The sequence below is a fragment of the Capsicum annuum genome, chromosome 9 (genome assembly GCF_002878395.1).
Source record: "Capsicum annuum cultivar UCD-10X-F1 chromosome 9, UCD10Xv1.1, whole genome shotgun sequence".
In the NCBI taxonomy this organism is placed as follows: Eukaryota; Viridiplantae; Streptophyta; class Magnoliopsida; order Solanales; family Solanaceae; genus Capsicum; species Capsicum annuum.
In genome coordinates, this window is record NC_061119.1 from 50416719 (window position 1) to 50440051 (window position 23333).

The 23333-nt window shown below is 34.7% G+C and overlaps 1 non-coding gene across 1 annotated transcript; it reads left to right on the top strand.

The window, feature by feature from the left end:
• Positions 1-5775: 5775 nt before the first annotated feature.
• LOC124887497 lies at positions 5776-5883 on the top strand. The gene has a single exon (XR_007045270.1). It is a non-coding gene; the product is annotated as a small nucleolar RNA R71 (small nucleolar RNA).
• The last annotated feature ends 17450 nt before the right edge of the window (positions 5884-23333 follow it).

The following is a 23333-nucleotide window of genomic DNA, read 5'->3' on the forward strand; positions in this document are numbered from 1 at the left end:
ATATGACCTGGTACCTTACTCCTGCCTATCTCTAGGCACGGGAGCACTAGTAGATGACGGTGCTGGTATAGATGAATGATCCTGATATTAAGGGCTACTCCCTCCCTATGATCTAGTCTAACCCTTTCCGTGCTACTCAGACCTAGCTCTCTTATTCCCTCTTATTCTATCTCTTCTTAATCTTGTCTGCCTCAATCGGTTGGGTATGAGTCATCAGCCTAGAAAGATTCATCTCACTATTCAGCATAGCAAATCTACACTCCTTAACCACATAACTAGACACTCCAGTCACAAACTTACTCATACTAGCCTGATTACCAGCCACTAAGTTAGGAGCATACTTGGCCAACTGATTAAACTTTAGACAGTACTCCCTAACAGTCATAGAGCCCTGTCGCAGGTTGATAAACTCTTCCACCTTCACCTCCCTTATCTCCAAAGGGAAAAACTTATCCAGGAATACATCTTGGAACTCTTGCCAAGTTGTAGGGATAGCTCCCTCACCTCTACCTTTCCTTTAACAAACAACCCAGTCATCAGGAAGGTCTTTTAACCTATATGTAGCCAACTCCACACTATGTTCCTCAGATACATGCATCACCTGAGTAATCTTCTACACCTTCTCTAAAAACAACCGTGGATCCTCATCAGACTTGGACCCATAGAATCCCAGTAGATTCATCCGCATGAAGTTACGGATCCTGACAGCATCTGAATCACCTCCCTACAGCTGTGGAGCCGGGGCTGGGTTGGCCTGAACATTTGCAGTAACAGCTTAGGCCAGCGCCTGAAAGGCTGCCTAAAAATTATCATGAGACACATTTTCATTCAATGGGTCAGTGAGTTGAGCTTGTTGACCATCATTATTTCTTCTCGCTCGACGTGGAGGCATATTTCTAAAAGAGAAGAGCATGAATCAAGAACAGAGAGAGACACTTTAAGCACGATAGACTTCTGAAAGAAAGAATCACACCTTTTCCTAAAATTTCTTGTAGCCTCTTGCTCATAGATGTGGCACGCTACAACCGATGATCAAGACTCTACTTAACGCGGCTTGTCAAAATCCGTAGGACACCTTAAAAACTTATGCTCTGATATCAAGTTTGTAATGCCCTGAAAAATAGGTCCCAGAGCATCACACGGTACTTGAGGCTACCAGTAGCCCCAAGCTAACCCTTTAAGCCATTTTTCATTCAGTTCAACACAAATCAATGAGGTTTCCATAAATAACCCTCAAATATCAATAGAGTAATCATCATCCAAGAATAAAAGAATTTCAAAAATATAACAAAATATGACTTATTAGTCAACTCCCAACATCTATACTAATCTGACAAGCCTCTAAGAAAATCAATAAAACCAGTGAGCCATTGAGACATGCCCCAACTGACTCATACTCAGTTATCTAATGTAAACAATTCTATGAAACCGACATCAGACATCACGTCCTCGGAACATGAGGACTCACCACAACAGAGGATGTAGAACAGCGTGCCTGAAGAATCACTATTAAACCTAGAACTAAGCACCTGAACCTATATTTTGAGAAAATGCAGCCCACATCCGAAGATGTGGGTTAGTACCATGGAAAGGAACCGATTAAATGGGGGTGTATGCAGTTGTATAAGCATCATCATCATAAATATTTATAAGAAATATGCAGGATGTATGAAAGACTCACATAGCCTGAAGATAATCATCATAACAATGAGAGGATGAAATAAGTACAATAACAAATGTGAGTCATCATATAATTTGTCAATCTCTTTCAGTTCATCAAGAATATCAATTCTCATAATGTAAATATCATTTAAATCTTTATAAAGAATAACTTTTACAATTCCACTTTCAAATCACTTCACCATTCACCATAGACACAAGGAAACACACAAACAATTGGAGATTCTATAACCGACATAAACCATGTGAGCTACATGTAGTCCAATGTACAACACACATTAGGGAGAGCCGTCCTATCCTTGCCATTGGGGTAGGACTATCGATATCAAATCCATATAAACTAGTGATCACTATATAAATCAGTCTCAGGCTCACTCCTACCGGGGCATGTAGTTCTGGGGAAGTAAGGTCGCTTTATACCTCCCACTCGGTGCTAAAGATTTCTCTCTGACTTAGCTCAGATCATTTCAAAGGCAATCCATAAAAAAATAATTTCAGTAATATATAAATATACATCGGGAGCCATCATGCTTCCCATCTATCAAAATCAACCACATTGTGGATTTCTTTCACACTCGAGTTCAAAACAACTCTATTAAGATCAAAAGGTCAAATCATTCAAACTATCTCAAATATTCAACATCAACATGCTTATAACACACACTTTCTCAAAAAAACACAATTTCCAATAGGAATTCACGACCCAAATATCAAAATCATGATAAATATCATTCAAGATTTATGCTTTATATCACCACACATGTAAATTCATCTTTCAAAATCATAAACATCAATATTTCATAATAATCATCATAAGATATGGTTTCATACTTCAAATTTATAAGAATCAAATAAAAATCATGCTGTTGTAAAGAAAATTACTTTTGTGCACAAGAACGAAAGAGGGTTCTTACTGAAAAAACCCCACATACCTTGAATGATGAACTTTAGATCAATACTCGTTTTTGAGATGTTAATTGTGCCTTTGAATGATGGTTCCTTGAATTCTTGAAGTAGGAACTTTGAATCTTGAATAAATTTGTAGAATTAATGGTGAACTTTGGAGGTTCTTGAAGTTGGATGTAGGAGCTTAGGGTTTTCTTTTTAAGAGAGTTTGATGAAATATAACATATAATGCTTCTAATAATCTTTAATACAGGGTTTGGATGGATTTTGGGTGAGGGGGAATGACCAAAACGCCCCTAAAAATTAAAATAATTTGCAAATCTGTCCTTTGGTGGACTGTTTTGATAGTCTGGAGTAGATCAACCATAACGTTTTACTCCGATATTCAAATTGGATGAAACTAATTTTATTAGAAAGAGGACACTCATATCTTTCCTATGATATATAGTATCTCACCCATATCATTGTGTACGAGGTTTATGATCATTTGAAGTTGACCCAAAAATTCACTTTTGGTAGGCTGAAGTAGATCGACCATAACTTTTTGCTCCGATAGACAAATTGAATGAAACCAATTTCATTAGAAAGAGGACTCACAGACCTTTCTACTGATACATAGTAAATAACCCAGATCATTATGTACAAGGAGTTATGATTATTTAAATTTGAAGCAAAAACAAACCAGGCCTCAGTACTTTTTCCTGCACGTTTTACTGCTCACTACTATTCATGGTTCGATCGGAATGTTCATAACTCGTCGCTCGGGTGTCCGTTTTGGATGATCCATATATAGTTGGAAAGGTTATTCGATACTCTACGTAATGGTGGGTCATAATCTAAGACATTTCACACTAAAAATTTATAATTTATTCTAGAAGATAGAACCCAACATGTTTACACACAACATTTCAACGAAAAATTTCCCGAGGTATTACACGTATGTCTGAAAAACTAAGGTATCAAGATTAGAATGATGGTGACCCTTTATAACCTATGATGGTGCCATAGGATTTCACAATGTAATTAATGTTTGTGATCATAGGAATGTAATAATACTGAAATTCATGATAATATGTGGATTAAAACTCTATGATACCAAGAGACTAAGATATCAAGGAATTTGACAACATTCATAAACCCTAAATTTTGAAGAATGAACTAAATCGAAGAATTGGGTTAACTTTGGGAATCAATATGTGAAAGGTAACCCATTTATAAAATCCCACATACCTAGAGATAAAAACCCTAAAGAATTTCTTGAAAATTAAAAGCCTTAAGAATATGAACCCTAGCTTTACCTTAGGAAAAGAAATCACCTCTTTTCTTTGTTAGAAAGTAAATACAGATATTTTTCTTGAGTAAAGAGGGTTTAGGGTAATATTAACCCCAATAATCAATCTTTAAATAACCTAAACAACATAGTTTTGATGTTAATAGAGTGTGCAAAAAATTGATGTTCCTCTTTAACATTCATAACTGGAAGTTGTTAGAAGGCACTTGTGGGACCTTCCGACGATTCTGGGACTAACCTAGGAGCATGAGTTGTACTCATAGTTTGGAACTAGATAAGATCTCTCTAAACATTATCAGAGAATCCTTGGTATGATCATGGGAATTACCTATGATCGAACTTTGGTTTATAGGTCCAAAGATTCTATTAAGATTATCTATGGGACTCACGATCATGCGTAGGATCATGGTTTCAAAGCATGATCATAGTTCTCTCTCGTGGTTGGAAGGTATACTTGTCAAATTTTAGTTATTGAGTTTGTTTTTATTAGATGACATCATTGTATAGTCGTACAATGTAACCACAATTATAGTTTGGCTCGTGGCATCTCACTACAAGATAGTGCTTTACTTAAAGGACATAAGGTTTCATTTTGATATCAGATTAATGAAAAATGGGATGTGTCCGAAATATAATTCAAATATCTTTTATCCGATAGGTCTTAATCTCAAATATGCTTCAAAATCTAGAAGCTATGCTTATTTGAAGCTGATCATTTCTCAAGGAATTGATTGATAAGGAAATTTTTGGATTGGTTACGTGCTATGAGGTTCTTGTGGCTTTGTTATATGGGAAAATTCCTTCTCATACAATTAAATAATCCTACATGCACTTGAAACATAGTTCTAGCTTTGGATTGATATTTTTGGGTTTTACAACATCCTTCAAGTACTTAGTGTACTTGGACATTTCCTCCAAAACATCTAACAACAGAAAGATAATGTGAAGTTCTCTATATATGTCAAAGAACTTTTTAAGACAAGCATCTTCTTTTTCTTTCTTAATATTTTGAGGGAATGTTGGTGGTGGTCTATTTTATAATTGCTCAATTGAATTCTTATTTGGGTACTCAGACAATCACTTACTTACGATCAACTCTACTTGTACTCATTATATTTCTTTAGAGATGTATCCATCAAATCTCTACCACTCCTCAAGGTGATTTTCATAGCTTGCTTTAGATTTTGCTCTGTATCACCATGTAAACCCTCTTGAGGTGTTGTGTTTTATTCCTGAGCTAACCACCATCTGCGTATCTAAATTTTTTTGAGCCAATTTTTTATACTTAATGTCTACAGCCATTTGTTCTTGGCTGGCAAGAATCTTTTCCAAAGTTTTTTCTATATTGTTGGCCTGAGTGTTATTCTAAATATATTGCTACTGCTAAAACTACTAAGGTTGGATTTGATTATTGCTCCACAATTAGTTGGGTTGACTTGGCTAGTTTTAGTTATTGGCATTACTATATTTTTTATTCCCTTTTTGTGCATTGCCTACAAAATTTACCGACTTCAGATTTTCTCCATATAAATCTGTAGAGTGACCACTACTACCACAAATCTCATACCAAGTTTGTATCTGTTAAACATCATTAACCTGGGCTTGGGGTTATGACAATCTTAACTTACTAAGCTACCTAATCACTTAATTTTGAAATGACAATTGATCAGCCAAAGTAGCATTACTATCTACCTCAATCATCATACTTGGGGGCTTCTTACCATACCTTGAGATGTCTCACCATGCCATTCAAGATTATCTTTTACATTATAATTGATAAGAGTGTAAATTTCAACATAAGTCTTCTTCAATGCTTGACCACTTACCATTGAATCTAATAAAATTTTGGTATTTGGGTCAAGACTCTCTGCAAAAGTATGGGCTACTACAACATTTAGTTGCTGGTGATGTGGGAAATCTCTGAGGATACCTTTGAATCTTTCACACACTATTTATAAATTCTCCTCAAGCTTCTGCTTAAAACTCAATATTTAACTTCTTAGCCTTATAGGCTTATCGGATATAAAAAAATCAAATAAAGAACTTCCTATATTGGTTATCCCATGTAGTGAAGGAATTTGAAGTTTCTATCTTTAACCATCTCTTTGCTTCTCCCAAAAGTAAGAATAGAAAAAGAGTGAACCTTACATAGTCTGTGGAGACTTTTGTTTGAACTAAAGTATCATTGATCTCTAGAAAATTCCAAAAATGAACCTTTGGATCCATATGAGACAAGCTTGTGAATTGTCCAACTATGTGAAATAACTTTACCATGTTTTGCTTTAGCATGAATTAGCCTCTTGCATCTAATTTGTGAATTCTAGAGATCACATTAGTTGCAAGTGGGATTGGCACTTCGTGCACTATTCTATGAGCTGGTTGTTCATCTACTATGACTATAGAAATGTCTCGTTCTGTTGAATTTGTGGGATTATATAGATAAGTGTTTCTTATCTCCTTAATTGGGAAAACATCACTTAGTTCAGGATGTGGTTTAACCGATTTCCTCTCCCTTGCAATCTTTCTTAAGATTCAAACACGTACCTAAAAATTTAGTAGCTATGACTAAGTTGTTAGCACTTTTCAAAAAAAAATTAGTACTAAAAATTAGAGGGTTGCGATTTTTTCAAGCCCCCAATAATAGTGCCAAAAACTTAATCTGTCCAACCACACACACAAGTATACATGGTCGTGCAAGTAATAAAGTTGTTCTTACAAGGCAAATAGTGATCCCACAGAGACTTGGCATTTAGTGGACAATCCAATTCAAGTATTACAATTAAATCTAAATGAGAGAGATTTGAAACAAAAGACAGTTTAAGTTTTACCATGCTAAAAGAAACAATGAACAATAGCATAAATTTTGAGTGTGTAAACAATAATTTGGAGGAATCCAAGGTCAAGGCATCTTTAACAATCATATGAAGCTATACAGTCTCATTGGTTAAGTTATTTTTCTTGGTTGTTGATTTATGGGGTTAATATTATGATTATGATATTCCGATCCTTTAATCTATTTAAGTTAGCAACACAACCTCATCATTGAGTGAGGATGTGGGAACTAATTAAAATGCATTTATATTTTATCCTTTATTTGAGCCAAATTGGGAAAATAGGTATATTCTTGTCCTAACCGTGAATCTTATCTTTAATTCAAATTAAATATGAGAAACCGTTCTATATGTTCTTTATTATAATCTAATATTACTCCTTCCGAGCTCACAAAAGAAATTTAGATGTACTCTAAAGGTCGCGAATCAATAGAATACTAAGCACAAGAATATACAAACCACCAAATATGATAATTAACATTAACCAACTTGACTATATGATATGAAATCATTTTTGTAGTCTCAACGCTATAAATAAAGTGTTTATCCACTCAAATTTGTACAAATAATCACCATTACTAAATGTATAAGTAAAACTATATGAAAATAGAAGTTAAAGGAAGAAAAACTCTTGACTAGAGCCCTTGATTCCTTCTCCTCTCTCCAATCATGTCTTATTCTAAAGGTTCCTTAAATTGGGGATAATTACTATTTATATATCCCTTTAGGTCTTTCATTAGATTTCCCATATGAAAAATAAGCATTTACCACTTTTCCCTTAACTTAAACAATGTAGAAAACCAAGTTTAGTCATTTTGGAGGGGGGAGGTGGTTGCATCGCACAGTCAACGGGTTGTGGAGCATGGCCTATATCAAGGACAAACAAGTATCCCCATTATTTAGGGGTGTATCACATGTACACTACCCATGATTGGGGGGTACGGCACATGGCCAAGCCCCTTGCCTTGAGATTTCATCCAATTTGTCCTATACTTCTCATCTAACTCGTTCTTTGTTTTCCCACTAGTTGTGGCTTGAGTATAGGCCTCATTTATCTTCCATATATTCTCCAACGGTCTCCTACAATAACTCATAATAAAAATTAGGCCATAAAATTAATTAAAGCTCATCAAACTATAATCGATCATGCATAATTTAGGCTAGCCTTACTAGTTATCTCGTCTAATCTCTATTTGATCATTTTGGCTCTTGAATTATTTCAAATGCACCTTAAATAATCTAAACATACAATTTAGCACATGAATACATGAAGAATACATTTTATGTCATTAAGCATACGAAGTTATCCTCAGAACCAAGCTAAACATGTGTTGATAATAACACACACCTAAGATCAAAAACCTATCTATGGAAGATCATCCATCTTCTGAAAATCCTAATGAACCTCTTTACCATAAATTACATACATGTAATACAAAAATATATTTACAGATAATGATCTCCTATTTCGTTAGATTCTACACAATCGTCCCTTGTATATATATAGTGGGCCATGTTCAAGAGAAGAAAATGAAGATAATCTTAAAGTACGAAAGATCTGGAATCGACATCTTGCCTATTTGTATAATGAAAGAACTTGGAATCATAAATGATGAACTTAATTAAATTTGTTTGATGATTTAAGGGTTCAATCAAGAGGTTTAGTGGGCCATAGGTTACATCAAGTTAGAGATACATATGGATCATTTGCTATCAAACATATTGATGCATGTGATAAACGTGAAGACTTAATACAATATATTGCTTGGTATACATTGGGTGCACGAGAATAAAATTATGTCATCCTCCTACTATTAATGCTTTAATTATCTTAAAGATAGAGCAAAAAGGAAAATAGTATCCAATGATAAGATATTCAATGAAGTTTAATCACACTTTTTAGATGCAAAATTCTACTCTAAGAATTATTTCATGATGGAGAAAAAAGTTGTTGATGTCAGAACAAGCAAGTGTGACGATCTCGCAGCTAAGAAGGTTGAGGTGGCTATTGAAAAAGTCACCATTAAGAAGCCTCCTAATACTTTGAATAAAAGTTGCATCCTTGAAAAAGAAAGAAACTTCTATATTTTTCTATTTACCAAAGTTAAGGAAAGAGGAAGGAAACTCATCCAATGTTCATGATAATGTACGAGGGGGCTAACTCTTTTGATCAAGTATATTAGTGCCATAAACTTATCCTCAAAGCTACTTGGGGAATTTGTAGATAGGAACCTGGCGTGAGATATGACATTCCGTATGAAATGTACAAAATAAGGCTTTAATCTAAACTCTTACAAGTTATTTATGAAGAATGGATACAATCCTGGCCATCAAAATTGGAGAAACTCCCATCAGAAGCTACTATCCGACAAGCATACCACCATCGCCTATTTGTATCTCTAAAATAAGGACAGTTAATAACCACATCATTGTGAAAATGAGGCAAAATAGGGATCTTGTGGTTTCATGTGGTTTATACCAAGGAACGTATGGAATATGAAGAAAGTATAGGACCCTCATATCATTTTATAACCCTGAGTAAGAACAATACCTCCTCTCAAATAAAAGATGACAAAGAGGTAGAAGATATTTTCTAGTATTACTATATATTTATTAATAATGATGATCCTCAAGAGGAGGAAAATATTGGAGATGCACAACTATAACTTGAAGAAGAAATGAAGATCATAAAGATCCATTAAAGAAAGTTAATCTTAGCACCGATGAATACCCAAGACCAACTTAATTAAGAATATTTCTAGAACTGGATGAAGAAATTATTTATATGGACATAATTAAATATTATAGGTATATATTCATTTCGATTATAAAGATATGTCTGGCACAGATCCAAAAGTGGAATTCCATCAGTTTGTGGTCAAGAATGGTGCTCGTTCTTTTAAGAAAGCCCAAGGGCACTTTAGTCCTGAATTGGTCTCATTAATTGAAAATGAGGTTAAGAACTCATAGAAGCTATCTTTATTTTAAATACCCATCATGGATTTCAAATATCGTTCCTGAGAGACAGAATAATGGATAAATTCAAGTTTGTGCCATTTCGGGGATCTCAACAATGCATACTTTAAGCATGAATTTCCAATCTCCATACCAGAGTTAATGACTGATGCTACCACTAGTTATGAGGCAATGTCTTTTATGGATGGTTCATCCGACTATAACCAAATCCATATGGAACCAAAGATTGAAGAGTTCATTGCATTTTGTACGCTCAAAGGTATTTATTGCTATAAAGCAATGCCTTTTGATTTGAAGAATGGTGGTGCAACTTATCAAAGGGATACACAAAATTTATTTGATAACCTTATTCATAAAAATATTGAATGATATATGGATGACTTAGTGGTGATGTCAAAAAGAAGGAAATACTACTTGAAATACTTGAGTACGGTATTTGAGTTGTTCCAAAGATATCAACTTAGGATGAATCCCTTGAAATATGCCTCTAGAGTTACTTCTATAAAGTTCCTTAGTTTTATTGTATGACACTGAGGAATTTAAAATTGATTAAGACAAGGTTGATACGATCGTGAAGATTCCCAAGATTCAAAACATTCATGAGTTAAAGATTCTTCAAGGAAAGCTAGCATATTTAATGAGGTTCGTGTCAAATCTGGACTAAACATATTAGCTATTTAGCCTTCTTAGTAAGAGGGTGCCTTTTTTAATGGGACCAAGCTTGGAGTAAGGTCTTTGAAAGTATCAAATCATACTTGATGAAGATTCTAATTCTTGTAGCGCCTATACCTAGATAACTATTAAATTTCCACATTGTGGCCCAAGAAAGGTCAGTTGGTGCACTATTGGCTCAACAAAATACAAAAAACAAAGAGAACTCTCTTTATTACCTGAGTAGAATGATGACACCAAATGAGCTAAATTATTCACTAATTGAAAAATTGCGTTTGACGTTGGTCTTCTCAATCTAAAAATGAAACACGACTTTCAAGATCATGTTGTACATCTTGTGTCTAGAGGAAATATCATCAAGTTTGTGATGCCAAAACCAGTCCGTAGTTACAGAATTTCAAGGTGGTACCTTTAGTTTCAAAACTTTGAGATTATGTACATATTTCAAAAGGAAGCATTAACAGACTTCTTAGTAAACCACTCGATGATTGATGATTGGGATATAAATCATGAACTTCCGAATGAGGATGAAATGGTAATTGAAGTTTGACATCTCTGAAAGTTGTATTTTAATGGTGTGGCACACTATGATAGAGTTCGTTCTAGTATAGTGTTTCTTAACTGCAAAAAAAGGTTCTCCCATTGTAACACCCCGCATTTTAGGCTAGAACAAAAACCATCATTTTTATGCGTAGATGATCCAAAAGCCATAAATCCTATGCAAATTTAGAATGTTAATCAATTATGTAGTGTGGGAACCTATTTGAGCATGAACTGAGATCATAGATCCCCTAACTCAAGGACGAGTTGAAAGCTTTTCTATCGTTCGAGTTTGAGTGAATGTCAAAACTTGAGTCAAATTCAATCGACCATAACTCTTTGTATATAACGAATTATAGGACCTACTATATATCAAATTAATCTCTTCAAATTATTTTTCTAACAATACTAATTTCACCAAAATTCGATACCCGAGCGAAAAGTTATGGCCATTTTTGTGATTGAGATAGTAATATCACGAAATTAGCATGCGACACACGCTCTGTCCCACGCACCAAATTTCTAGGTCTTGTTTTCACATTTTAAAGGGCAAAAGTCGTATTTTCCACCCCCCCTATTCAGCCATAACACAGGATTAAATCCTCCAAACACCAAAATAAGGTCACTCTCTCTCAAAATCACCAAAAACACTTCTTAGGGTTTCAACCCAAAGATCAAAATATCTTAAGATTTCACCTTGGGTTTTAAATAATTCTTCGAGATTCAAAATCCCCAGTGCGAGGGCTACAAAAAGCACCCATCAATTATTTGAATAGCATCCCTAATGCATGAGTTCATTCAAGAGTCATAAATTAAGGTACTTGGGGTTTTCCTAAAAGTTCATGGGCAAATAAACTATCTTTAATTCATGCTAACGGTTTAGAAATCATGATTTTTAAGAAAGGGGTTTTGAATTTATGATTACTAGCATGTTTTAGTATCCTTGATTAGTATTGTTTTGATCTTTAGGCCTTCTCCCAAATTGATTTTAAACTATATATATATATATATATATGTATGCATGTGTTTAAGGATGAATATACAATTGAGGGCATGAATCTTAAAGAATCATCTTTTGTTATGATTTTTTCCATCCTTTATATGATACAAAATGTGTTTGAAATGTCTTGATTATTGCTATGACTTGAATATGATTTTGAATCAAAAAGAGAGGGTTTTGTATGTTGATAAACGTTGAATACACGTTTAAAGAAAGAATTACATGTTTTCCAAAAATACATGACCACTTCATGGCTATTGAAAGAACGAAAATCTTAGCATGGTTTTGACTTGTGCTTTCAGAACATGAAATTTCCTATTCTATTTCCATGCTTGGATTCTCGGAATTATGTTTTAATAAAGAATCATGCATGGTACAATATGGCTTAGAAATAGGAATTACAAGTCTTGGTGTGACGACACCAACTCAATTAAAGCCGTAGTAATTCAGAACAGAATAGAACACATGTTTGAAATTAGATTTTTAGATTATGAATTTAGAAAGATGCATGTTTAGAAAAGGTTTTAAAATGGGCTTAAAGAGATTTAGATGGTTACCCGAAGAAAGTACGAGTTGAAAGACTCTATGCTAGAAACTATGATTTACCGACATGGGATTATGGTACTATGCTTTGTGATCTTCTGTATCTTGATTCATGTCATCCCAAATTGGGACTATGGTTAGGAGCCCTGCTTTATAATCTTGTGCACTACCATGACATATTATTTTGATTGGGGATTTTGGCACCCTACTGTGTGATCTTGCGTTTCCCCCTTATAGATACTTCAATCCTTCTGGCAAACTTGAATTGGGGGCTTGGACACCGATTCAAGGGAAGATTCCATATAGCACATCGAATTATAGATTTTAGGGTGTACCATCTAGCTTAGAAGTAAGACAAAGGGTGAGTCATGGTTTCAAAGAAATGTTTCAAAGTCTTTAAAATGTGCCCATGTGTTTTTATATATTATATGTAAAATATTTTATGAATTGCTCTCACTTATGTTATATATAAATACATTATTTCGGATTGCTCTGCGTACCAGTACATCTGTATTGACCCCTCTCCCATCCAGGTTCTGAGGCTCAATCTAGGAGTCCCGATAAGTAGTAGGTTTTCTCCAGATAGAAGTGTCGAGTTCTGTGGAGAGCTTTCTATATTTTAGAAGGCCTAGTTTACTTCAGTCAGTTATCATTATTATGTTTTGGTCTACTGGGGGCCTTGTCCCAATTTTCAGACTGTTGGTTTTATGCATGTAGTAGAGATTTCGCAAAGTGAATCCGATATAACTCAGATGTTTTCAATTGCAGTTTTCATTAAGATTTGAATTCAGATTTATTGACCATGATTCCATTTCATTATGTATTTTTGCATTATCTTTTTCATTTGAGGACAGCGTATGTGATTATAAGTTAGAAGGGCGTTCGAGCCTTCATGGTTCGAGATGTTTTTCACGGCTAGGGCCCCAATTTTGGTCATGATAAATTATGTATTAGAGCATGGTTCATGGTTCCAGGGTGTCTGTGAAATCACTTTGGGTAGTGCCTTCTTTATGGATGTGTAGCGCGCCACACTTATAGGCAGGTGGCTACTAGGTGTTTAGGAATTCCTGTCTTTTTTCATGTTCTAGTTCATGCTATGGAGTCATAATGTTCCTCTTATATACTATAATTCATGTTATGGTGTCTCCCATACGAAAGTAAAGTCATCCCAATTCTTTTCTTACTTTGATGTGCTTAGATATGTCTCATTATTGGGGTGATTCAAGTGTAGAAGTTTAGAGTCTAAATGGTATGATCCTTTTTGATTAAGCCACATAAGAGTTTAAAATTTATGCAAGGACATGAGAAAAGTCTTTTAGTGCTCCAAGGTGTATTGATTCTAGTGTGAACTTTGATTCTGATGAAATCGTGCTTTTCAGCCTGCAGTATTAAGTGTATTCAGTCCTTTTTAAAACTTATGTTACAGACATCATGATTCAGGGGGAGTGATGTGCAGCAGAATATTAGAACTGTATTTCCACCTGAGTAGTAGTACAAGTTAAAGTGATGGTGTCATGACCTATTGGTAGTGATATTGAACCAAGAAGTTGGTGATGTGAAGTCACAAGGTTAGAAATCAGAGTGAGGGTGATTTTTGTGTAGATAAATATGTTTAGTTGAATAACTAATGTATGAGAATGATTTACCATTTTATAGTGATAGACTAATATGGTAGCTAGTAGCATGTTTAGATTGTATGGTAGTCTGTGGGGGAAGTTTTTTATTCAAATTTTTTTATTTATACAGAGTAAGATGTGTATTCTTAGACTATTGAATGTTGTGTGTCAAGTTTCTATCTCTTGTAATCTTGTTATCATTGTGTTGTTGAAACAGAAAGTCTAGTGAAGCCATATGGGGATCTTTCTATTCACTAGCATAGTTTTCTTGTCATTCATATCATTTCTTATTCAAAATACAAAATCAAAATCTAGTGGAGCCATATGGGGCCTATTTTGATTCACTAAGAACTTATTGTTCATCTTATTGTTCTTGTGTTGGTTGGAACTGGGGTTTTGTGGCGTAATGGCAAGAAAAGTGGTAAGGGCGATTTATCGAATATATGTATAGCCAAATATTTTTGCATGAGATTGAGTTGGTAATGAAGTGATACGTCCTTGTGTGTTAGTTTAGTAGAAGGAAGAGGAGTTATTTGTTAAGGTGAATTATTGTTTGCTTGAAGTATGAAAAGAGTTATTAACGGTGTTTGTTGTGCAAGACGAGTATAGGTTATTGATGAAGGTACTTAGTGGATGAGTGTAGGTAATTTAGTCGTCCCTAAGATTGCAAGAGGGAGTTTAATTGAAACTTATAGAGTTATGGACTAAGTTTAGCTGTAAAATAAAGGGTAGATAGTAATGGTGTGTAGAAGGAGGATGTGTTAATGGATTGTGAATAGGGTAGGCCATATGATTATGATCGATTATTGTTGTTATGGAGTTCTAGTGTACTAGTGTTTCTTGATGTTTTATTTCATATTTTTTTCTAATTGAGAATTATGTGTAAGGTTGGATTGTAAACCATGTTTAGCACTAGACATTAAGTTTGAACAGTTGATGGCCATAAAGGTAGATGTGATGATTTGTTTGTTATTGATACTAGTTATAGGGAAGTGATCTAATAGGCTTGAATAGCGTACGTAAGAGCTTAAGTTTATTTGATAAATAGTGAAGTATGATGTTGTATGTATGATGTAGAAATATGCCCAAAGCGATATGGAGTTGCGGCATTTTCTAAGGCTATTGCATATTGCATGTGGCTAGTAGTACCGTTAAGTTACTAGATGGAGAAAGACTAGTTAGATGGTACATGGTGTTCTAAATGGCCAAGTTAAGAAGTTTTGATTGACAGTGTTGAGCCTTTTGATATGATCTTGATTCTCATGGTAGAGAGATATAAGTTTGGAGTTGCGATATTGGTGGGCTATGACGGAAGTAGAATTGGTTCATCAAAGACTTAGTGATATCCATGTTAAGTGTTAGAATCTAAGTTGAGTTTTTTTTTGAAGGTTGAACTAATAGGAATAAGAGTTGAAGTTCTAGAGGGTGTGCACCCCGTCTATGCAGATATTCATGAAGATTCAAAGTTAGTAAGTGTTCAAGTATTATGTGATGACTATTGGGGTTATAGAAATATATGAGTGTGTCTCAGAAGTTAGTATTAGCAGTGGGTTTTTGTAATACCCCATATGTGTCTAAGCTAGGAGACGAACCATTTTTCCTACGTATGAAACCTTCTATCCTGTGAGTAGCATTTTAGTGCATGACTTACAATGAGTATCCTAGCGATAAGATAGCTTATGATACATTAAGCATGTTTATATGAGTCACTTAAGGTAATACAAGCTAAGAGTTTTTGAATCCATCAAGTTTTAGTTCTTGATTTTGCAAGGGTCATCTTTGAACAAGTATAACTCGATGTTAATGTGTTATTTCTGCATATTTGTACCCACCAATTTGTAGATAATTGAATTAGCTTTCCAACGATACCAATTTTGCCTTAATCCAATACTCGAGCAAAAAGTAATGCCTATTTTCGTGAGAGACAGTAAGGATAAGTAATTGGTTAGGCGCCGCCCAACCAAACTTAGGCGATTGTTTAGGCGCCGCCTAAGTCAGTTCCAATGCCAAAAACACTCCGTTTTGAGTTATTTTGAGGGTAATTAAGTCTTTTAACACACCTTACACATCCCTAAACTTAAACCTATGAAATATATAGCTTCAAAACACATTATAACCCTATTAACATCGCAAGAGAAAAACAACTAGGGTTGCATAATTAAGCTTGAAGATCCAATTTCAAGGAAATTCCTCTATGAATCATCAAGAACCTCCCTTCCAAGGTATGTGTAGTGTTCATCCACGGATTTCTTTTGTCCGTGGAGTTCAAGAATCAATCTTTAAAATACAAAAGCTTAGTTGATTGTGGTGATACGATCATACCCATGTTGATGCTTGTTTTTTTTTCTATATAATAGTATCATGACTGTATAAGTCATGAAAGTTATGTTTTTAGTTAAAAAACATGATCTTTAGATGGATTAATAGAATGCAAGTATGAAATCCACCTATGCCTTAAAGAATGCATGCAAGGTGTTCGATAAAATGCCTAGTATGTTAGAACTTCATATTTACATGATTTCATGATTTCTAAATAACAAGTTCATGTTAGTCATACACTCCAATATGAATTTCTATGCAAATTATGTGTTGTTATTGTTGTGGTATAAAACATGTATGATAATGGAGATATAAATTATGTACACAAAATATATCCATGCTTTCCCTACCATGTTTGAGATGTTGAATAAATACATGAAGTATAATATCCCCAAATCATTACAATATGAACTAAACATTACATGTTTCCGTTACCTTACGCTTGAATGATTTCCATACAATTGCTATGGATAGTATATGTTGTCAGAATGCCCATGATATTAGAATATGAGATTTATGACTTGATTATAAGCATTCCTATTCATGATAGATATTATGATGACCATGTACTTCATGAAATCCCCCACTCATGTATTATGGATTTTTATTGATGGTCGTGTACTCAAGAAATTCAAGTTGTGTCAGTTTCCTTCCATCGAGTCCTGGGGGTACTTGTACCCCAAAAATATAGTTGTGTGCCTAGATCTATGTCATGTTTTCATGATACTCTCAGTCAAGCCATGATCTATAGAATTCAGTCAGTCATGTGACTCAGGAAAACTCAGAAATCTCAGTAATCTCAGTAGCCCAGTAATCTCAGTAGTCTCAGTGCTCAGTAACCTCAGCAAACCTCAGTATTCACAGTCAATCTCAGTAACTTCAGTACTCTGAACCAGTCCTCAGAACTCAGTATATTCCGTCAGTTATTGGAATCCAGTAAACTTAGTTTATCTCTGCTAAATAATACCACTAGTATCAGTCCACTTAATCAGTATCAGTTCAGCTAATCAGTTTAGTTCAGTTATTCAGTTCAAATTAGTTATTCAGTTCAGTGTCCTTCAAATGGGATTAGAATTTAACACTGAGTGAACCCAAGGATGGGAACTCACCCGCCAGTTTAGGGTGTAATTCTTAGTAGTCATCCTTATGTTCCAGAACTACATAGCCAGTGTAGGTTGAGACATCTTAACCCATCAGATTAGGGTTGATGAGGTGGCTTAACCCATCAGTTTAGGGTTTCCACAATTCTCATTGAGTACCTGTTAGTATAGGGTTCTCACAACTCTCCTTACCAGTGGCAGGGTATTGACACCCCTCCAGTCAGAGCAGAGATTGGACCCCAGCTTAGCTATTATAGCGTATTTAGGGCATGTCGGTTAGATAACTACTTTCCACAGTTTTAGTTACAGATTTCAGGACTGTCAGCTATAGCTACCCAGTCTCAGTAAAGAACTTATATATTTCTTCAAATTTTAGTATATTAGGACTGTCAGATGCAGTCAACTCAGAAATAGAATTAAACTCAGATAGTTTCCTGCAGATTTATGAACTGTCAGATGTAGTCACTTATGCTATTAATCACAAAAGTTATCAGAACTCATGATAGCAGTACTCAGCTTCAGGACTATCAGATACAGTCTATCAGACCAGTTCTTCATAATTTAAACTATCAGAAACAATCATTCCTTTATCAGTAATATAATATCAGTCTCCCAGTATTCAGTAATACAGTATTAGATCCATCACTTATTACTGATTTACATATCAATATTAGTAAACTCAGTCTTTTAGAATCTCATTATCAGTACACTCATGTTGTCAGTATTCAAACTTAGTAATCAGTATCTCTACGAGTTCAGTTACAGGTACAGTTACGTATGTATGTAGGTACTCTCATGTTCATATCAGTCAGTATTTTTCATGCATATAACCCTTTGCATTTAGCCTACCTCACTCGTATACTCAGTACATTCAAACGTACTTATGCATTTGCGCTATGGTGCTTTCTCTTATGTTACACCATAGGTTCAGAGGCATGAGCTCCAAATTAGTAGTAGATTCCAGGATCAGCAGCCAGAGTTAGACGTGAGTCCTCATCCTTCGAGGATATGATGATTTCTTTTCTATTTTAGTTTTCACTTTATTTTAGTAGTTGGAGTTAGTTAGGGACATATCTCATAAACTCCTTATTCAGTTCAGTTAGAGGCTTTCAAACTAGATGTTAGATTAGATGTTCAGACTTCAGTATTTATGTTTCTTTTTGGTATTGTTATACCATATTTTTCATATATGTATCAGTATTGAACCTTATGGCCTTACAGTTCATGTTTCTACAAATTTTATGAAATATTATGCAGTTTACAGGTACAGATATCAGTCATGGGTTAGCTTGTAGTCCCTCGGGGTCATGAGCACCGTGTAGTATTCTGGTTCAGCGAATTGGGGCGTTACAGTTTTTCACTTTCAGATGTAGTTTTTTGGGTTAAGTTCTATGATATAGGTGTATTGTCATTTTCCAGATCCCAGAGTGCAGTAAGTGTAGTTCAGTTTTAAGGCTAGTAAGGGATCTCTCAAACTTAAGATAATGGCTTGAAGCGAAGGGGGAGATGATAGGACAAATAACTAAGTTAGTCTCTCAGATTCTAGTAGTAATGTCAGTATGACATGGAACATCAGAAATTGAGGGTAAGACTCAACCCATTCTTAACGCAATATTTTTCAGTTATCCCAATACCTACCCATGCCTTACGTTTCAGTTCCATGATCATAGTTTGTGTTCATTCTTGTGATAGAGAATCATGTACTCTTCAAGTCCCAAAATAACGAGTTCCAGTTCATTCAGTAGTCAGAATCACTTTCCATATGTTATGAACTCCAAATTGAGGTCATGCAGCTCATGACTCATGTACTCACGCTTTATAGTGTGCTCAGTTCCCATAATTTATGCTATGCTCCTTATGATTGGTAAGATTCATCTTATAGTCATGTATGCCTTAATTCAGATCACTTTGATAAATCTCTGATGTTGATTTGTTATTCTTCTGGCCTCAGTTAAGTGTCAAATCTCGTATAATATCCTTCCATGCTTTAAGGTTTTATGTTCTAACCTTTTAATGACTCCTTTTTATATAATGATAGTGTTGGTGAGTAAATGTTTCTTGTTGGTGAAATATTATTATATGCTTGTTTAGATAACGCCATAAGTGTGAAGTAAGATTTGGGGCCAAGTCTTTGAAGCATATGATGGTTAGTTGAAATTTGAGTGTGTATGTTCTTGAGGTAGCATGTGGGAGTTGTATCGATAGTGGTTTGGAGAATTTATGAAGTATACCTTTACGGGTGTTTGACTTGAAGTTCATATGTGGTTATAAAAATAGGCTTGAATGACATGTTGGGATTTAAGTAGAGGAGCATAATATGCACTAGTGAATCTATTGTAAAAGTTCAGAGTTGGTCATTGAAGTGGTAAGGAACATTATGCTTAGGGTGTAAACTTTAAAAAGATATAGAAAGATTTATCAATACCCCTATAAGAATTATAATTTTAATCGAATGAGTATGATATTTAAGGGGAAATGTATAGTTGAGGGAGTATTCGAGAAGTGTGCTAAGCTTGAAAGTAGGAAGTTGCATTTCCTAAAGCCTTGTAATTCTGTCCTAATTTACGAGTTATATGTCTATATTCCATGCTATAGAGTAGTGTCATTGTTGTGATTCCTTAGTTTGATATCTTGTGTAACTCATGTCAGAGATTCTTTGCTCCCCCATGCTACTAGGATTTCTTTAAAAAGAGTGTTGAAGAGATACTTCAGTTAAGTGTAAGTGTCCAGTAGAATTCAGTTTAATAATCAGGCAAACAAGTTACTGTGGTTTACCACCTTTTCACCCAGTCCTACTAGTTGAAGTCCAACACATATGACCATCCCAAAAAATAATCTATTCCATCTGTGTAAATTGCGAACTCAGTTCAGTCCAAGCATCATGTTTCATATTCAGTTATTTAGTCATGACTTAGTTCACAAGAGTTCAGCACATAATCTAAAATTTTTCTAGCTATTTTAGCTTAGACAGTGTAATACCTTTGTATGATCTAAATCTTGTTGCCTCATGATTTGTACTTACATAAGTTATCACTTCTAAATCCAATTTGAGTGATTTAAGAATAAACACTTTGGGGGCAATCCTTAACTCTTAGCATGAATCAGCTCCTTAAAACAAGTAAGGGCAAGTCAACTCAGAATTCAATTTCATGATAGAAGTTTAAATGCTTTAGATTAGTTATACCCTTTCTTAGAAGACACATCATGTCTGCGTTATTCCATACCTTTAAGCTTCAATATTCCTAACCATCATTCGGGGACGAATAATCCCAAGGGGGAGATAATGTAATACCCTGCATTTTGGGATAGAACGAAAACTGTTATTTCTCTACGTAGACGATCCAAAAGCCATAAATCCTATGCAAATTTGGAATGTTAATCAATTATGTAGTGTGGGAACCTATTTAAGCATGAATTGATATCATAAAGGTCCCCTAACTCAAGAACGAGTTTAAAGCTTTCCTATCATTTGAGTTTGAGTGAGCATCAAAACTTGGGTCAACTTCAATAGACCATACCTTTTTGTGTATAACAAATTAGAGGGCCTACTATATATCAAATTAAATATCTTCGAATTATCATTCCAACGATACCAATTTTGCCAAAATCCAATACTGCAGAAAAAAGATATGGTCATTTTTGTGACTGAGACAATAGCATCATGCGACTAGCATGCGAAGTATGCTCTGTCGTATGTACCTAATTTCAAGGTACTGTTTTCACGTTTTTAAGGGCAAAAGTGGTATTTTTCACCCCTATTCAACCATAACATGGGATTAAATCCCCAAACACCAAAATAAGGTCATTCTCTCTCAAAATCACCAAGAACACTTCTTAGGGTTTCAACCCAAAGATCAAAATATCTTAAGATTTCACCGTGGGTTTTCAATAATTCTTCGAGATTCAAAATCCCCATTGTGAGGGCTACAAGAAGCACCCAACAATTGTTCGAATAGCATCACTAAAGCACGAGTTTATTCAAGAGTCATAAATTAAGGTACGTGATGTTTTTCTAAAATTTCATGGGCAAAGAAACCATCTTTAATTAGTGCTAACAGTTTAGAAATCATGATTTTTATAAAGGGGTTTTGCATTTATGATTACTAGCATGTTTTAGAAGCCTTGATCAGTATTATTTTTGTCTTTAGGCCTTCGCCAAATTGATTTGAAACTCTATATATATGTATGCATGTGTTTAAGGATGAATATACAATTTAGAGCATGAATCCTAGAGAATCCTCTCTGGTTATGATTTTTCCCATCCTTTATATGATATGGATTGTGTTTAAAATGTCTTGATTATTGCTATGACTTGAATATGATTTTGAATCCAAAAGAGAAGGTCGTGCATGTTGATAAATGTTGAATACACTTTTAATAAAAGAATTGTATGTTTGCCAAAAATACATGACCACCACATGGCTATTGAAAGAATGAGAATCTTAGCATGGTTTTGACTTATTCTTTCAGAACATGAAATTTCCTATACTATTTACACGCTTAGCCGGTCTGAATTATGTTTTAGTAAGAGAATAATGTATAGTACAATATGGCTCAAAAATAGGACTTCCAAGTCTTGGTATGACGACACTAACTCAGTTAAAACTATTGTAATTCAGAACAAAATAGAACACATGTTTGAAACCAGATTTTTAGATTATGAATTTAGAAAGATGCATGTTAAGAAAAGGTTTAAAAATGGGCTTAAAGAGAGTTAGATGGTTACCCAAAGAAAGTACGAGTTAAAAGACTCTATTCTAGAAATAGTGATTTACCGATACGGGATTATGGTACCATGCTTTGTGATCTTGTGTACCTTGATTCATGTTGTCCCAAATTGGGACAATGGTTAGGAGCCCTACTTTGTGATCTTGTGCACTACCATGACATGTTGATTTGATTGGAGATTTTGGCACCCTGTTGTGTGATCTTGTGTATCCCCCTTATAGATACTCCAATACTTGCGGCAAACTTGGATTGGGGGCTTGGCCACTGAGTCAAGGGCGGATTCCATAAAGCCCGGGGAATTACAGATTGTAGGGTGTACCATCTAGCTCAGATGTAAGACAAAAAGTGAGTCATGGTTTCACATAAATGTTTCAAAGTCTTTAAAATGTGCCCATGTGTTTTCATATATTATATGTAAAATGTTTTATGAATCGCTCTCACTTATGTTATATATAAATACATTATTTTGGATTGCTCTACATACCAGTACATCTATATTGACCCCCTCTCATCCAGGCTCTGAGGCTCAATCTAGGGGTCCCGATAAGCAGTAGGTTTTCTCCAGACAAAAGTGCAGAGTTCCGTGGTGAGCCTTCTATATTTCAGAAGGCCTAATTTACTTCAGTCATTTATCATTATTATTTTTTGGTCTACTAGGGGCGTTGTCCCAATTTTCAGACATGTGGTTTTATGCATGTAGTTAAGATTTCGCAGACTCAGTCAGATATAACTCAGATGTTTTCAATTGCAGTTCTTATTAAGCTTTGAATTCCGATTTAATGACCATAATTCTATTTCATTATGTATTTCTGCATTATCTTTTTCATATAAGGACAGTGTATATGATTACAATTTAGAAAGGCATCCGGACCTTCATAGTTTGGGATGCTCGTCACAGCTAGGGCCCCGATTTGGGTCGTGACACCTATACTCTTTTACTTTGACATAATATTGCTCCAACACTGTTGTTGAACATCAATTGTTGATATAAATCAACTACAATTTCAATCTTTCATGACTCCCAATTATAAATCAAGTATTCATGGGAGAATATAAAGTCAAAAGGCCTAGTCTATGCACATATCATATCAAAAGTTGATAGGATGGTTTTGGAAAGTGACCCTCCAACAC